We start from the raw sequence: 15,428 nt of genomic DNA, 5'->3' as shown, positions 1-15,428 counted from the left end.
TTGAGCATTGACTTATGAACCAGGAGGTCATGGTTCAATTCCCGATCAGGACACAGGCCCAAGTTGCAGGTTCAGTCCCTAGTGTGGGGCAGCAGGAGGCAACCAATCAATGATTCTCTCTCATCATTGATGTTTCTATCCCTTTCTCTCTTCCTTCCTCTCTGAAATCAATAAAAAAATATTTTAAAAATAAAATATAATAAATAAATAAGAGACACAAAGAGGCCATGGTTAAGAATTTGATCAGCCCTAGCCAGTGTCAGTGGTTAGAGTGTTGGCCCATGCACCAAAGGGTCACGGGTTCTATTTCAGGTCAAGGACATGTACCTGGGTTACAGATTCAATCTCTGGCACCAGTCAGGGCTTGTGTAGGAGGCAACGAATCCATTTGTCTCTCTAACACCTATATTTCTCTCTCTCTCTTCCTCCGCATCCGTCCCTCCCTTCCACTCTCTCTAAAAATCAATGAAAAACATATCCTCAGGTGAGAATGAAAAAAAAAAAAAGGTATTTTATCAGGTTGATAAAAAGGATACAATGTGAGCAAAACTCCATGATCATCCATTATAGCTGAGAAAACAGAAGCCCCATGAGGATGACTGAAAGGTCAAGAAATCAGATCAAAAGAACTAAATAGTTCAGTACAACCAAACAGGAAGCTTTTTAAAAAGTTTTCTTTAGTAATTCAATAGTGCAAAGATACAGTCGGACATCCCCCGAGGGGTCCCAGATTGGAGAGGTTACAGACTGGGTTGAGGGGCCACCCCCCCCCCCGAGTGCACGAATTTCATGCACCAGGCCTCTAGTTACTATATATTATTGCATGTGGAAGATAATATAGTAAAGTCAGAAATAGTGAAGACTAAAACTTTTAGAGTATGTAGTTGTATGTAGTGACTTATGACATTTATGTCCAACTATTGTACGTGAATGTAAAATTAGCTGACAAAGAAAAAAATGATTGCCTAAAGAAGCATTATTAAAATGAGATTGTTTTTTCTGCCAAAATGGCTAAAATTTGAAAGATTGCCCATTCTTGAATTTAAACTGGAATTTCTATATATTGCCTGCAGGAATAAAAATGGGTACAACTTTGGAAAAGTATTTAATACTAGAGGCCCAGTGCATGAGATTTGTGCACTTGGGGTGGGGGTGGGGGGTCCCTCAGCCCGGCCTGCACCCTCTCACAGTCCAGGAGCCCTCAGGGGATGTCTGACTGATGGCTTAGGCCTGCTCCCCTAGGGGGCCTAAGCCGGCAGTCAGACATCCTTAGTGTTGCCGAAGAGGCAGGCGAGGCTCCCGCCACCATGCCAGCTTCTGGCTGAGCAATGTTCCCGCTGTGGGAGTGCACTGACCACAAGGGGGCAGCTCCTGCATTGAGCGTCTGCCCCCTGGTGGTCAGTGCACATCATAGTGATCGGTTGTTCTGCCGTTTGGTCGATTTTCATATTAGCCTTTTATTATATAGGATTATCTGTCAATATTGAACATGCATAGAACCAAGGCCCAGCAATTACACTCCTAGATGTAGACTCAGTATCTGATCACTAAAAATTCTTCAGAGTGATGTTTATCATGGCATTATTCTTGATATCCTCAAACTGGATTCAGCCCCAAAGTCCATCAGAAATAGAATGGATAAATAAATTCACACCATGGAATACTACAGAGCAATAATAATAAAAAGTGAACACCTGCTACATACAAAAACATGGCCACATCTCACAAAAATAATGTTGAAAAAAAGCCAGACACAAAGGATTAGATACTATATGGCTCATTTGTATATAATGAATATGCAGAATTATGAATATATAATGAATGTACATTATATAGTGAAATGACTGTGTAGTGTTACATGTACAGGTAGTAATGACCCTAGAGAGGCAGGAATAGTGATGGGGTGGGGGCATGAGCAGGATTTGTAGTAATATTCTAGTTCTTTCCCTGGGAAGTGGTTGCACAGGTATGTTTACTTTGCCATAGTTCTGTGAACTATACACTTATAACTTGTGCCCTGTTACACCTCGGTATGAAGTTTTTTATAAAGAAGACCTTTGAGCCCAGCCAATGTGGCTCAGTGGTTGAGTGTCAACCTACAAACTAGGAGGTCAAGGTTTGACTCCTGGTCAGGGTACATGCCGGGGTTACTGGCCCGATCCCCAGTGGATGGGGCGGGGGGCATGCAGGAGGCAGCCGATCAATGATTCTCTCTCATCATTGATGTTTCCATCTTTCTCTCCATCTCTCTTCTTCTCTGAAATCAATAAAAATATATATTAAAAAAAGAAGACCCTTGATAAGGACATATACAGTGTTAGCCCCAACTAGATCCAAGGTGGTTGTTGCTCTGTGCTCCCAGAATCAAAAACTTTCAGTCGCCATCATTGTTCAGAAATGAAACCACAGAAAAGACTGGCCTCACCACAAAATAACCTGAAGACAATGACATTTCTTAAAGGAATTAAACAACTAAAGCACATATTACGGTCAGTTCTCCACAAGCCAATAATTCCATTCAAAGCTGTTCCCAGACATAGAAAAATAATTTTTTTTAAAAAAGACCTTCCATTTCCACAAACCTTATTTGTCTTAGCATTTCCATTATTCTGCACAGCAGAACTTGTTTTAAAAAAATAATTAGGTATTTTAGATTCAAAGTTGAAATGCATTTGAATAAGGTTTTTTTTTAAGTGATTTGTGAGTCTTTCTGTAGAAAATATTCAAGTTCAGTCACCATTTTTTTTTTTTTACATTTGGTGATACCATTTTACCCCCGCCCCAAATATTTCATTATAAATTTAATAATCAACTCACATCACAACAGCAAAAAATGTTATCTTCAACACTACTTACACTTATAGTTTTTTTATTGTGTGTTTGCTTCTTTAATTTTCATCTCACCCATGAAACTAAGCTTCACTGGAGCCAGGATTAAATTATTGTTGATTATGTATACAATACCTAGAATATATACAAATAAATAAATGACTAAAGTTTTTAAGACTTACCAATGTTAATATGTTTCCATCATTTTTAAGGGAGCAGCAATAAATAAAATCTTATGCAGATCCCTTATCCATTACGTATATACAAGTAAAACTATGGTGTGGGGTTGTCCTCGGGTGTGTCTATACAATCCTCTGAGTCTGAAGGCCTGAGAACCAAGAATACTGATGTCTGAGGGCAGGGGAAGATGGATGTCCCAGCTGAAGTGGCAGGCAAATGCACCATTCCGCTGACTTTTTGTTCTATTTAGGACCTCAACAGTTTGGATGGTGCCCACTCACATTTATTCAGTCTGCTGAATCAAATGCTAAGCTCTTACAGAAATATGCTCATAGACACACCCAGAAGTAATGTTTTAACAGCTCTCTAGGCATCCCTTAGCCCCTCAGGTTGACTCATAAAATGAACCATCACAGTGACATTTAAAAAGGCTTGAAGAAACTGATAGAAGAAACCATGAATACAACTAGATAAAGAATACTTCGGGCTCAGGAAATGTCAAGTTCAAAGGCACTGAGAAGAAGAGGGTTTGGTGCTTTGGAAGAACAGGAAGGAGGCCGGCATGGATAGAACAAAGTGAGCAAAGGGCAGAGTTATAGGAAGTAAGGTCAGAAAAGTAATAAGGGGTCACACCATTCACTGGTACTTGGCCCAGTTGAAGCAGAAATAAATTCAAATAATTAGAACTCAGCAGTCTACATATCTAAGGCTGTTGTTTTGTTTTTTCCCACCTCAGTTATTAGAACATAAGGCATTATCCCCTGCACTGAAGGATTGCTGGTTGATTCCCAGTCAGGCACATGCCTGGGTTGCAGACTCGATCCTGGGTAGGAGGTGTGGAGGAGGCAGCTGATCAATGTTTCACTCTCACATAAATGTTTCTCTTTCTGCCTCTCTCTCTAAAAATGAATGAAAAATCTTTTTTTTTTTAAAAAAGGTTATGGTTCCATACACATAGAAAATGCAGACAATATAATGTTCAGCATTTAAAATGAAGGATGTAGCATTTATATGCAGAGCATATTATAGTAAAAGTGTGCCAATATTTAAGTAGCAGTATGATGGGGGTGGAACACTATTTTTCTATTGATTTTATTCATTGATTGTGTACACTTTTATTCATTGATTGTGTATACTTTTTTAATAATAGAAAAATATACTCTCTAAATGGAAAAACAATTCAGATAATTGGAGACAAAATTATTCCCTATTGGAGAAGTTCTCTATTTAGTAAGAGGCACAATAGAGATGGTTTCTTTTACTCGTAGGATAAACTGTATCTTAGCTAATCTAAGCCTTAATCTAAGGTCCAATTTCTTTGGTTGCTTGTGATTAACACAATAGTTGAGCTTTTGTCAAAGCTGCTTCCCTTGCAATCTCTCTCATCCCATTACTGAAGCTTTTAATTCATTTGTCATATCATAATGCTTCAACTGACAAAATTGCACATATACAGATGTCATAGCCAACTGTTGCAAGTTTCTGGGATCCTAATTATATAGATGAAAGCTTGCATTACATGCAAATGGATTGAAACCCTTCGTGAAAAGAGGAATGAAAAAAATATACTGTATTAAAAATATCTTTAACACAGTCCTTAGTAGAAAAAAACAGGAATTGAATCTGAGATGAAATTATGCCATTCAACTGTGTTACAAGATCTCAGTCTCAGATTTGAAAAGATCTGTCCACACATCTCCTCATCCAGAAACAACAACCTTTTTAAACTACTCTGTTATTTCAAACCTAAATGGAGACATAAGTGTTATGCTTTCTTTATATTGTTGGAGAGCATATTCTAACAAAAAGATAAAGGATCTCTCAGACATTAAGTTAAGCTCAGAAAAATGTCAATCCAACCAGTATATTAATTCCAACTACACATAAATATTTGGGATTCCATTGAATGAGGTGAATCCAACTTTTTGCTTCTTTTTAAGGTTAACCAAGAAGCATCAACCAACATTACCCTCTTTACTTTGATCATAACAGCAAAACATTCCAGATATTTTATGCAGACAGAGTTGAAGTCCAAACTTCAGTTCTTACATTCCTCAAATTACTTTAAAAGATGAATAAATAGCGAGTATGTTGTTTTGGTAACCCAAGAGATTTCTAATCAGGTATATAAGTGTTTTTGCCAAATTTAGCATTCTTCCTTCCCTCAGGTCAGGAATTATTTTTCCTACTCACAGTTGTTCAAAGTCATCTTCACTCATTTATAGATTAAGGATAAGCCTACTATATTCAAGTTTTAATAGCACATGGGGTAAAAAACAGAGACTACTATAGGGCAATGGCTATAGCATGGTTTAAAAGCATAGGCCTAGGGGTCAAAGCCCATGGATTTCAGTCCAGCTTTTCCACTTACAAACTGGCTGACCTTAGGCAAGCATCCTAACCTCTTTGAGACTCATGCCTTCATTCATAAAATAAGGATAACAATAGTACCTCCCTTCAAGGAACATTATGTGACTAAATGAATTAACACATGGGAAGTGCTTGCAGTGGTGCCTGGTACCTTGTGTGTTAATAGAGTGTTAGCTGTACTTATCATCACCAACCTTTGTGCACAGCTCCAGGAAATTCTTTGGAGATGATTACACCCGCCCTTCCAGATAATATGGTAGGACTGATAATTAATCTCTCTGGTTCATTTAAGTGAACATCTGGTCAAGTTTTCATTCCAAACAATATCAGTTGGAATGACCTAGCCAGACCATGACTAAATAAGGCAAACATTCCCTAATTCTACTGTCTTGCTGACCAAAAAAAAAATTTTTTTACCCTCTGCTAAGTGCCAGAGACAATGTTAAGGCAGGGTGGAAATTCATTTCATTTTACAGACAAGGGAGTGTTTAAGCTAAATACGTAATTCCAACTACAAATATCTGGATACAATATTTCTTTAAAAAGCAAATACTTACAACACCATTCATATTCTCTAGGAACCTATCCACCTAATCCTGATTATATGTGTGATAATTTCTCCCCCATAGAGAGAAAAGTAGGAGTCAATAGAACTAATTTACCAATGGCAGTTTTCAGCAAAGTGGCATGCTGCTCTGCAAAATATAACCCCTTGTCCACAAAACCTGATGCCCCATGGATTCTAAAAACAGCACAGCCTTCTTTACTCTTAACTTAGGAGTAATAGTAGAGATAAGGTATCTTTGAGGTTGTCTCTTGTTCACACGCCACCTTTTAGACAGGAGATAATCTAAGAGCGAAGTAGAAAACTGACTTATTTCAGGTCATGTGACAAGTTTAGAACAAAAGTGGGACCTAGCTCCTAAGACTTTGCACACTATTCCTACGCTTCCCCAAACTCCAATTATGGGGGGGAGGGGGAAAGAAGGGGGGGGACTTGGCACATTAACTTCCAGAGAGCTATCAGTGTCAATTTCCTTCTTCCATTGTCTATTTGCAAACTGAAACCAAAGTTATTTCCATCCTGATCATCTGGATACCATATGTAGCATACTTGGCACTTTAACAAATAAACACGTTGTGAGCGTGCCGAAAAAATGTCAGTAAGTGATCCACAATACATTGCACCTGGGATGATGGATTATTGAAGACTCAGGATGGGGAGGCCGGGCTAATGTTTTATAGGGAACACTTCATTTACTGCTCACAAGAACCTTATGATATAGTTAATAATGACTGCACTTTTTAACAGATGAAAAAAATTGAGGCTTAGCAAACTTAAGTCAATTGCCTAAAGTCACAGAGGTGAGTATCATAGTCTAGTCATTCATACACTTTGGTGATCTCATCCCCAAGCCGATTGGTAAACCTTTTTTCTAATTGGGGGTTATCACTGCCATCCATAGATCTATCACTGTCTAATTTTTCCATTTCTGGCTTTAAGGTTCACATGAGTGCATCCAAGTTTTGTCGACCTGATGCTGTTTTTTCCAGTGTTCTATTTATTTAACAAACACTTATACAATAGTTCGGTGCCAGGCATTGTTCTAAGCAATCTATATATACACTGAGTGGCCAGATTATTATGATCTCTGAACGCATAATAATCTGGCCACTCATTGTAGATCCCATATAATAAAAGGCTAATATGAAAATTGTCCCCTCGACCAGGAGTTCGACCAGCAGGCAGGCTGGCCAACCACCCATGTCCCCTCCCCATGGCCAAGCTGGCCGGACCCCACCCATGCACGAATTCATGCACCGGGCCTCTAATACACACACACACACACACACACACACACACACACACACACACACACTGAGTGGCCAGATTATTATGCATTCAGAGATCATAATAATCTGGCCACTCAATGTATCACATATATATTTAATCTTTACCACAACTCAATCAGGTAAAAATTAATGTCCTCATTTTATAGATAAGGAATGAAGGCATTAGTGTAACTTGCCCAAGGTCATGTAGCTAGTAAATGACATACTCTACCACAAAAGTAATATTATTTGATATTGTACCTTTTTTCACTTCTTTCTTTTTTTTTTAAGAGCATATTTTTAAAAGAAAACTTAAAGGAGAAGTATTTTTATAGGAGGAAGATAGGGTCATCTCAGATTTCTCCTCATATCTGTTACACAATAAAATTCAGATCTCAAATTTGGAGATCTAATTGGCTTTACTAAGCAATTCATGAATCTGGTGGTATCCCATCCAGCACCTAGAAGTACATGCCGACAAGTTATACAAAATGGAAGCTTTGCCTGATAGGCGTGGCTCAGTGGTTGAGCATCAACCTATGACCAGGAGGTTACGGTTTGATTCCTGGTCAGGGCACATGCCCAGGTTGCGGGCTTGATCGCCATCCGGGGAGTGGGGGTCTGCAGGAGGCAGCTGATCAATGATTCTCTCTATCATCATTGCTGTTTCTATCTCTCTCTTCCTCTCCCTTCCTCTCTGAAATCAATAAAAAAAAATTTTTTTTAATGGAAGCTTTTTTAAATAGAAAGAGATTGGGACTAAGAATTTATAAAGTGGGTTATTTCAGGCAATGACATCTTTCCTTAGGGACAGGCAAGAGATCTCATCAGGCAGATTACCTCACTAGTGTTGAGCAGGACATTCCAGACTGATTGGTGTAAAATTTTACTCCTGGGAGGGGCTGAAACTGCAATTAGATTAGGTATTAAGTTTTGGCTTGGTGATGTGGCTTAGCAAAAGTGACTCCATTTTGGCCAGTTTCTTTTTTCTTTTCTTTTTTTAACATCTCCCATACCATGCTAACCTTGGGGTATGCCAAGGATCACAATCTGAAAATTACTGCTTTGGAATGTGCTTGAATAATTTTTTCTTCCTCAGTTTTTTCACATAATTGTTACCTGTTTTCAACCCAAAGGAATTGTGTTGCCACAAGTAACAGATGATTATTCTGCCATTAAAAGGGATTATTATAAGGACTATGTAATAACATGGCAAGGCAGCTATAATGTTGGAAAAAATGAACAATTTTGCATGCATTGTATGATTATAGCTATATAAAAGTCTATATGCCTATATTCTTTGAATGCCTGAGTAACAGCAGTAGAATCATGGGTGATTTTTTTTCTTTTTCAAATTTCATCTGAAGCTATTTAGCATCTAAAGAAAAACACCCTGACAGTGTCAGGCCATGGGCTGGAGCTGGTGCCCCCCGCCCCCCCCCCCCCCCCGCTCCCACTCGCCCTCCTTGGAGCAGCCCTGGGCCCACCCACCCACGTCCAGATTTTTAGAAAATACAATGTCTAATGGTTATGAAGACCACATGGCCAAATCTGTAGGGATGACATTGGGAGAAAAAATTTAATCGTCATCTACCTTCCTCCAAACGTGACCCTGGATAAGTTGTGCAGTCTCATTATCAGTATTGGTGAAGTCGAATCTGTAAAACTTCTTCGGGACAAAGTTGCAGGACACAGCTTGGGCTATGGCTTTGTGAACTACGTGACTACAAAGGAAGCAGAGAAAGCAATAAACACACTGAACCGCCTGTGGCTCCAGTCCAAAACCATTAGGTGTCATATGCTCAGTGATTGAGCATCAACTATGAACCAGGAGATTACAGTTCATTGTATGATTACCTATAATAATAAAAGTGTAATATGCTAATTAGACCGGACGTCCCTCTGGATGACCTTCCCAATGAAGCTGGGCTGCGAGAGAAGCCTGGGTCCAAGGTGCCAGAGGGAAGCCGGTGCCGGCAGCCAGGGGAAGGAAGGCCTACTCTTGCATGAATTTCGTGCATCAGGCCTCTAGTATCTATTCTATATAAAAGGTCAACAGAGGTCAACAAAGACACCAACTTAGATCAACCAAGATACATCAGCAGGCTCCCCAGGACCATGATCCAGAAGGACATGAAGGACATGTTCTCTCGATTCAGGCGAATCATCAACTCCTGGGTCCTGGTGGACGAGATGAAAGTTTGTCTAGAGGCGGGGCGTTTATCCGGTTTGACAAACAGTCTGAAGCAGAAGAGGCAGTGGCCAGTTTCAATGGTCATAAACCCCCAGGCTCCTCTAAGCCCATTGCAGTGAAGTCCGCAGCCAATCCCAACCAGGACAAACACGTGGCACTGCTCTCCCAGCTATACCGCCCGCCACCTAGATGGTTCGGAGACCCTGTGCATCACAGGCACAGAGATTCAGGATCTCCCCATGGGCGTAGATCACCTGAGTGGGCCGTGGTGTCAGTGTTCCTGGCAATGGGTCTTCTGGCTGGTGCATCAACCTTGGGCAAGATGCCTCTGAGGGAATCCTCTGGCCTATGTTGGCCCCTCTGGTACAATCACCAACGTGAAAGTGATACTCAACTTGGACACCAACAAGTGCAAAGGTTTTGTGACCACGACAACCTATGAAGAAGTCGCGATAGCCATAGCAAGTCTGAAAGGCTACCGCCTGGTGCACAAAATCCTACAGGTTTCCTTCAAAACCATCTGTTCCCACAGGTAACTCACTTTTTGTGCAGAATGGATAATTCAGAGTGAAGAAGTTGAAGCTCTTTTATTAGTGTACAACCCATTTTGCGCCAATGTTCACAAGTGTTTGTCTTAGTCTAAAGGCGAAGTGAAAAGGTTTCTATACTCTGAGACGCAACTAACATGTTCAAATGTTTGAAATCCCACAATGTTAGACCAACTTTGTTTCCTTAGTTATTTTCTTTAAAATATACATTAAACAGAAATCTAAGTAGACTGAGTTGACTAACCAGTCCCTCAGGATGGTTTAACTTCTAAGACTGTCTAACACCCATTTCATTTGGTGTCTCCACAAACTTGAAAAAAAGAAATGACCTTTTAGTTTTCATGTTGAAACTAAGGATGTTAGGTGCTGAGTGTGCATTATCTCAATTGCTTCAACATTAAAAAATATTTTTTTAATTGATTTCAGAGAAGAAGGAAGAGGGAGAGAGATATAGAAACATCAATGATGAGAGAGAATCATTGATGGGCTGCCTCCTGCATGCCCCACACTGGGGCTAGAGCCTGAAACTTGGGCATGTGCCCTGACTGGGAATCTCCTGGTTCATAGTCAATGCTCAACCACTGAGCCACACTGGTAGGGCAACTGCTTCAACATTTTAAGAGATTTCTGCTTTGGCTGACATGAAATTGTTTCCCAAGCAGGTCCCATTCCCACCCCCTGGTCACTCAGTCCTGGGTTCTGCCGAGTGGTCCTGGCAGAGGCCGTGGGCCACCTCCGGGGAGGGAGGAGGGCACATGCCAGGCCAGGCCCTCCAGAGGAGGGCACAATGTTTCCCAATCCCAGATGTCAATGGGAACGTACCAAAGACTTTCATGGGAACTCCATATATTCCCGAGTCAGATGTAAGCCCCAGGCATGCCTGAAGATGGGTTGCTACTCTGACATTATGAGTTCCTAGCCACACATTGCATGTGCAGTGCCCCACACATCAGATATTATTATTCACTGTCATTTCTTCAGTTTCCAAAAGCATTTAACATAGCTCAAATGCATAAGGTAGTTCTATTTTTAATAATGCATAAACATTTGAGCATTGTATTTCTCGCATCCCTTCTCGTGCGTGCTAGACTTTTTTCTATTTTAATTGGATTTTGTTTTGAAACTTTGCTTTCATATGAACACTAAGCAGAAAAGTACTTACTTCTTGCCAATTATCTATTGACAGAAAAAACACACAAATTTAATTATATCCATACATATGGGAATTCCACATACAAAAGAAGTTCAGAGACAGAAAGTTAAAATTATAAGTGTATATAAGGCATTTTGAGCTAAGGATGAGGTAAGGTGCCCTGAGGCTGCAGAGGGAAGGAAGTTCACTGTGGGATGATAAGAAGAGCAAATGTTCAGTAATTGTTCAGTAATTAACAGTTTGCCCTGCCATATAGATAAGTTAAAAAAGTTATCTCTGATAATGTCTTATCATGGGCAGGCCCCTAATTTAAATTCTAGGTTGTTAAGCTAGGTACAGAAGTTTCTCTGGAGCCTAAATAGGGTCTTGGTTGTCTTTACCTCAAGACAATTCCCATACCACAGAGGCACATCTTGGCATGACTTGTTCTGAACCCCTACACCAGAAATTCTCCAGAGTTCAGTTTCCCATCTCTCCCTCAATGGAAGATCATCTAGTCTAAATGTAGCCCTCAGATTTCTCAGAGCCACATGGGTAACTGATGTTTCAGTCCTGAGGTCTTGGACAAAGGTCAAAAGAGGATGCACTTTGGAAATTTAAAGTTTATAACAGGTTCTCTTCTCAAAGAAGATATTTGTTTTTCTTTTAAAAAACAGTTCAACATTGCCCTAGCTGGTTTGGCTCAATGGATAGAGCGTCAGCCTGTGGACTGAAAGGTCTCAGGTTCGATTCCGGCCAAGGGCTCATGCCTGGGTTGTGGGCTGGATCCCCAGTAGAGGGTGTGCAAGAGGCAGCCAATCAATGATTCTCTCTCATCATTGATGTTTCTATCTCTCTCTCCCTCTCCCTTCCTCTCTAAAATCAATAAAATATATTAAAAACAGTTCAACATTGAAGATATTGTGAAAATTAGAAAAAGAAAATGTTATATTGATTGCATTTTCCATTTGAAACCAATGGAAACAATTCTACTTAGAGCCTACCTGGTTTTCAGAATTTCCTAAACCTGTCTGGTTATCAGAACAAACTAGGAAGCTTTTGGAAATTATAGGTGCTTGGGCTGGCAGGAGATTATGACTCGGTATACAAGGGATGGGTCCTCTCTGGTTTGTGTAAGCGAAGATCTATAACTAGGCCACAAACAACAACAACAAAAAAACCATCCTAGGGTGACAAGCTGTTCTGATTTTAGCACTAGAATTCCTATATCCCAGAAAACTCTTCAGTCCCGGGCAAACAGGGACAGTTGGTCATCCTAAATCATTTTTCCAGACTCCTAACCAAACCTAAGAGGTTGGGACTAAGAAGTTAAAAGAGTGGATTATTTCAGGCAAAACCTTCCATTTTGTGCAACTAATTTAGAGCCCTTGCCAGATGGGATGCTGCCAGATTCATGAATTGCTCAATAAAGCCAATTAGATCTTCAAATTTAGTTGGTTGATTTTTGTTTGTTTTTTAACAACTTGAATCTCTTTTAGTCATGATGCTAACACAGAGAAATGAAAACCAGAAAGAATGCAGTGAAATCTTTGAAATGAACAAGTCACATCTTTGCTGGAGTGTTGAAACCACTTTGATTTTTAAGCCTCTAACTTCCCAAATGTTTCTCTTTTCCATTGAGCATTTTATTTAAGATCATATGATAGGGAGTCTTAGCTGTTAGGACTCCAACCTAAAATGCCTCTTAGGAACAGGCCAAAAGAATGACGATTTCATCCAACATGTAGGTCCAGTCCTCAGACATCATGGATAAACATCGTCTTTATTTTTGTTTCTTCTTTTTTCAACTTTCCAATGGTAAGATAATCAACTCAGACATTAACAAGAAGGCTTTCTTTCAAAGTTTGGACTGGAATTAAAGTGTTTGGGTCATTTGGTCCATCTGTTGACGTTGGAATGGGGTAGGGTGTAATTCTTGCATTGTATTACCTTCTAAGGTATCGAATAAGACCTCTTGAGCATTAACGATGGGAGGAGTGCTGTTTATTATTAGAGATTTGTTCTATTATGGGTAGCACACATTGAACCATGAGAGGCAACACAACGTAAAGCACGCTTCTTACAAATGTAGTGAAAAGTGACTTTTTGCCCTTTCTGCATCAAATCATAGTGTGGGGGCAAAAACTGACCAAATAGTAATCTTTCAATCATTGTTCCAAATAAAACTCTGTTGTTTTCCCAGTAAAAATAAAACATTGTTATTTTTACCTTTCTCAACTCTGTGTTAAGGGGAAAGAAATTACATGGACGTTCTAAAATATATGATTTCATAACAAGTCCTTTTGACATTCATCCTCGGTGCAGAATCTTGGGTAAAGTTGGCTTGTAACGTTTTAATAGCTTTGGCTATGCTTTCAAGTATCTTATTTACTTTAACAATAGGCTTTCTAACCAGGATCACAGAGCAAGTAATCTATTGTTAAACCAGCCTGTCATCCTAGCTGAGGCCAAGAAAAATCAAGAGATGGTGATGATTTGGAGAAGCTGAGGTGACTGGTGTGCAGTCGGCAGGCAGTATTGGGTAGTGGCTTAGCATACTGGCTCTGGAAGCAAACTGGTGTGTTCACCAGGCTTTCCCTCTGACTAGCTCTGTAATAACAGTCCTCATTCGTAAAATGGAATAATAATACTGACCCCATAGAGCAGTGGTTCTCATCCTTTCTAATGCCGAGACCCTTGAATACAGTTCCTCATGTTGTGGTGACCCCCAACCATAAAATTATTTTCGTTGCTACTTCATAACTGTAATTTTGCTACTGTTAATGAATTGTAATGTAAATATCTGTGTTTTCCGATGGTCTTAGGTGACCCTGCTAGTGGTTCTCAACCTGTGGGTCGAGTCCCACAGGTTGAGAACTGCTGCTATAGAGCCTTAGACCATTGGCTGCTATAGAGCCTCAACCTGTGGGACACAACCCACAGGTTGAGAACCGCTAGCAGGGTCGCCTAAGACCATCGGAAAACACAGATATTTACATTACGATTCATTAGCAGTAGCAAAATTACAGTTATGAAGTAGCAACGAAAATAATTTTACGGTTGGGGGTCACCACAACATGAAGAACTGTATTAAAGGGTTGCGGCCTTAGAAAGGTTGAGAACCACTGCCATAGAGCTTTTCTGTGGCTGGAATGAAAGAAACAAAGCATCTATCTAGCACATGTGAGATGTGAGGTGGTGTAATTCTCTCTCATGTTCCAACCACATGGGATATATTTGTTCCTTAAAGGAGCTACATGCTCAGTTTCAAGTATAGGCCTTCACAGATGCCATTTCACCTACAGGAAGCTCCTCTTGACTTTCACCTTACTAAATCGTATAATTCTTCCAGCCTCAGTTATTCAGGTAGGCCTTTTCCAGCCGCCTAAAGCACAGGCTGGTCACAACACCTTCCTGAACATTCCCTTTATTTGTCAGAACTGGCAGATAATAAGCGCTTAACACATGATATTTGTTTACTGACATCATTCTTATTTAGAAACTTAGTGTCATCAGCCAAATAAATGGGGGGAAAGATAGCTTTACAAAATAAGGTGTTTGTAGCCAATGGATTCTCCCACCTCTTGTTGTCAGTAACCAGATTACAATAGAAGGCATCATGCATCATTTGCCAAATTTCAGTAATTCCCATATATATCTAATACTTATGCTATTTTCCCAGAATTTTTTTTTAATAATGGCTCACTTTTGTGCTTAGATTAATTTGTTCTGAGGAAATATTAAATCGCAACCTTAAGGAGAAACCAGTCCTTGGGAACCACTAATCTATTGCATCTCTCTCCTTTTCTGTATCAGAAACTGAGGCCTAGAGGAGGGAAGCACATTTCCTACAGTCTTTTCTAAGTACTGTATACATCAAAGGCCACCAATAACCTGCATTCTTAGCCTGCATTCTTTGCCATATTTCATGTCACCTCATGTGAGTTTCATTCCAGGCAGTTTTAGTTGGGTTGAGACATTTGGAAGGAACTAACAGAATAATCCATGCTTATTTGTGATAATTGATCAAACTGACTGAGGCATCACACTGGTGATAGCTGTCTGTATCAGAAAATAATGCCCTAATCCAAAAGCATAATTTACATTTCAAAACCATGTCAGATGAGTGACATCTTTACTATCTCTTAAGAGCCACTCTAATAGCTTCTACCTACTCTACAAGCAAAAACAGTAAAGTCAATGAGAACAAATTTCATCATTGCAATGGAAAAGCTGTATTGTAATGGAAACGCTGCTTCTCCTTTATAAAACAGCCTTATTGAGATTAATTCTCATACAATTAAAGTATGTTTTTAGTGTACTTATAGGGTCATGCAACCAT

The 15,428-nt window shown here is 39.8% G+C and overlaps 1 pseudogene across 1 annotated transcript; it reads left to right on the top strand.

Annotated features, from left to right (window-relative positions):
* The first annotated feature begins 8,729 nt into the window (after nucleotides 1–8,729).
* On the top strand, nucleotides 8,730–9,942 carry LOC307099088 (ELAV-like protein 1; annotated as a pseudogene). The gene is made up of 2 exons: nucleotides 8,730–9,003; nucleotides 9,237–9,942. The product of its transcript is annotated as an ELAV-like protein 1 (transcript).
* The last annotated feature ends 5,486 nt before the right edge of the window (nucleotides 9,943–15,428 follow it).

This window comes from Cnephaeus nilssonii, assembly GCF_951640355.1.
Source record: "Cnephaeus nilssonii genome assembly, chromosome: 5".
NCBI classification, from domain to species: domain Eukaryota; kingdom Metazoa; phylum Chordata; class Mammalia; order Chiroptera; family Vespertilionidae; genus Cnephaeus; species Cnephaeus nilssonii.
Note: the sequence above shows the minus strand (reverse complement) of the source record. Positions and strands in the feature narration are given on the sequence as shown.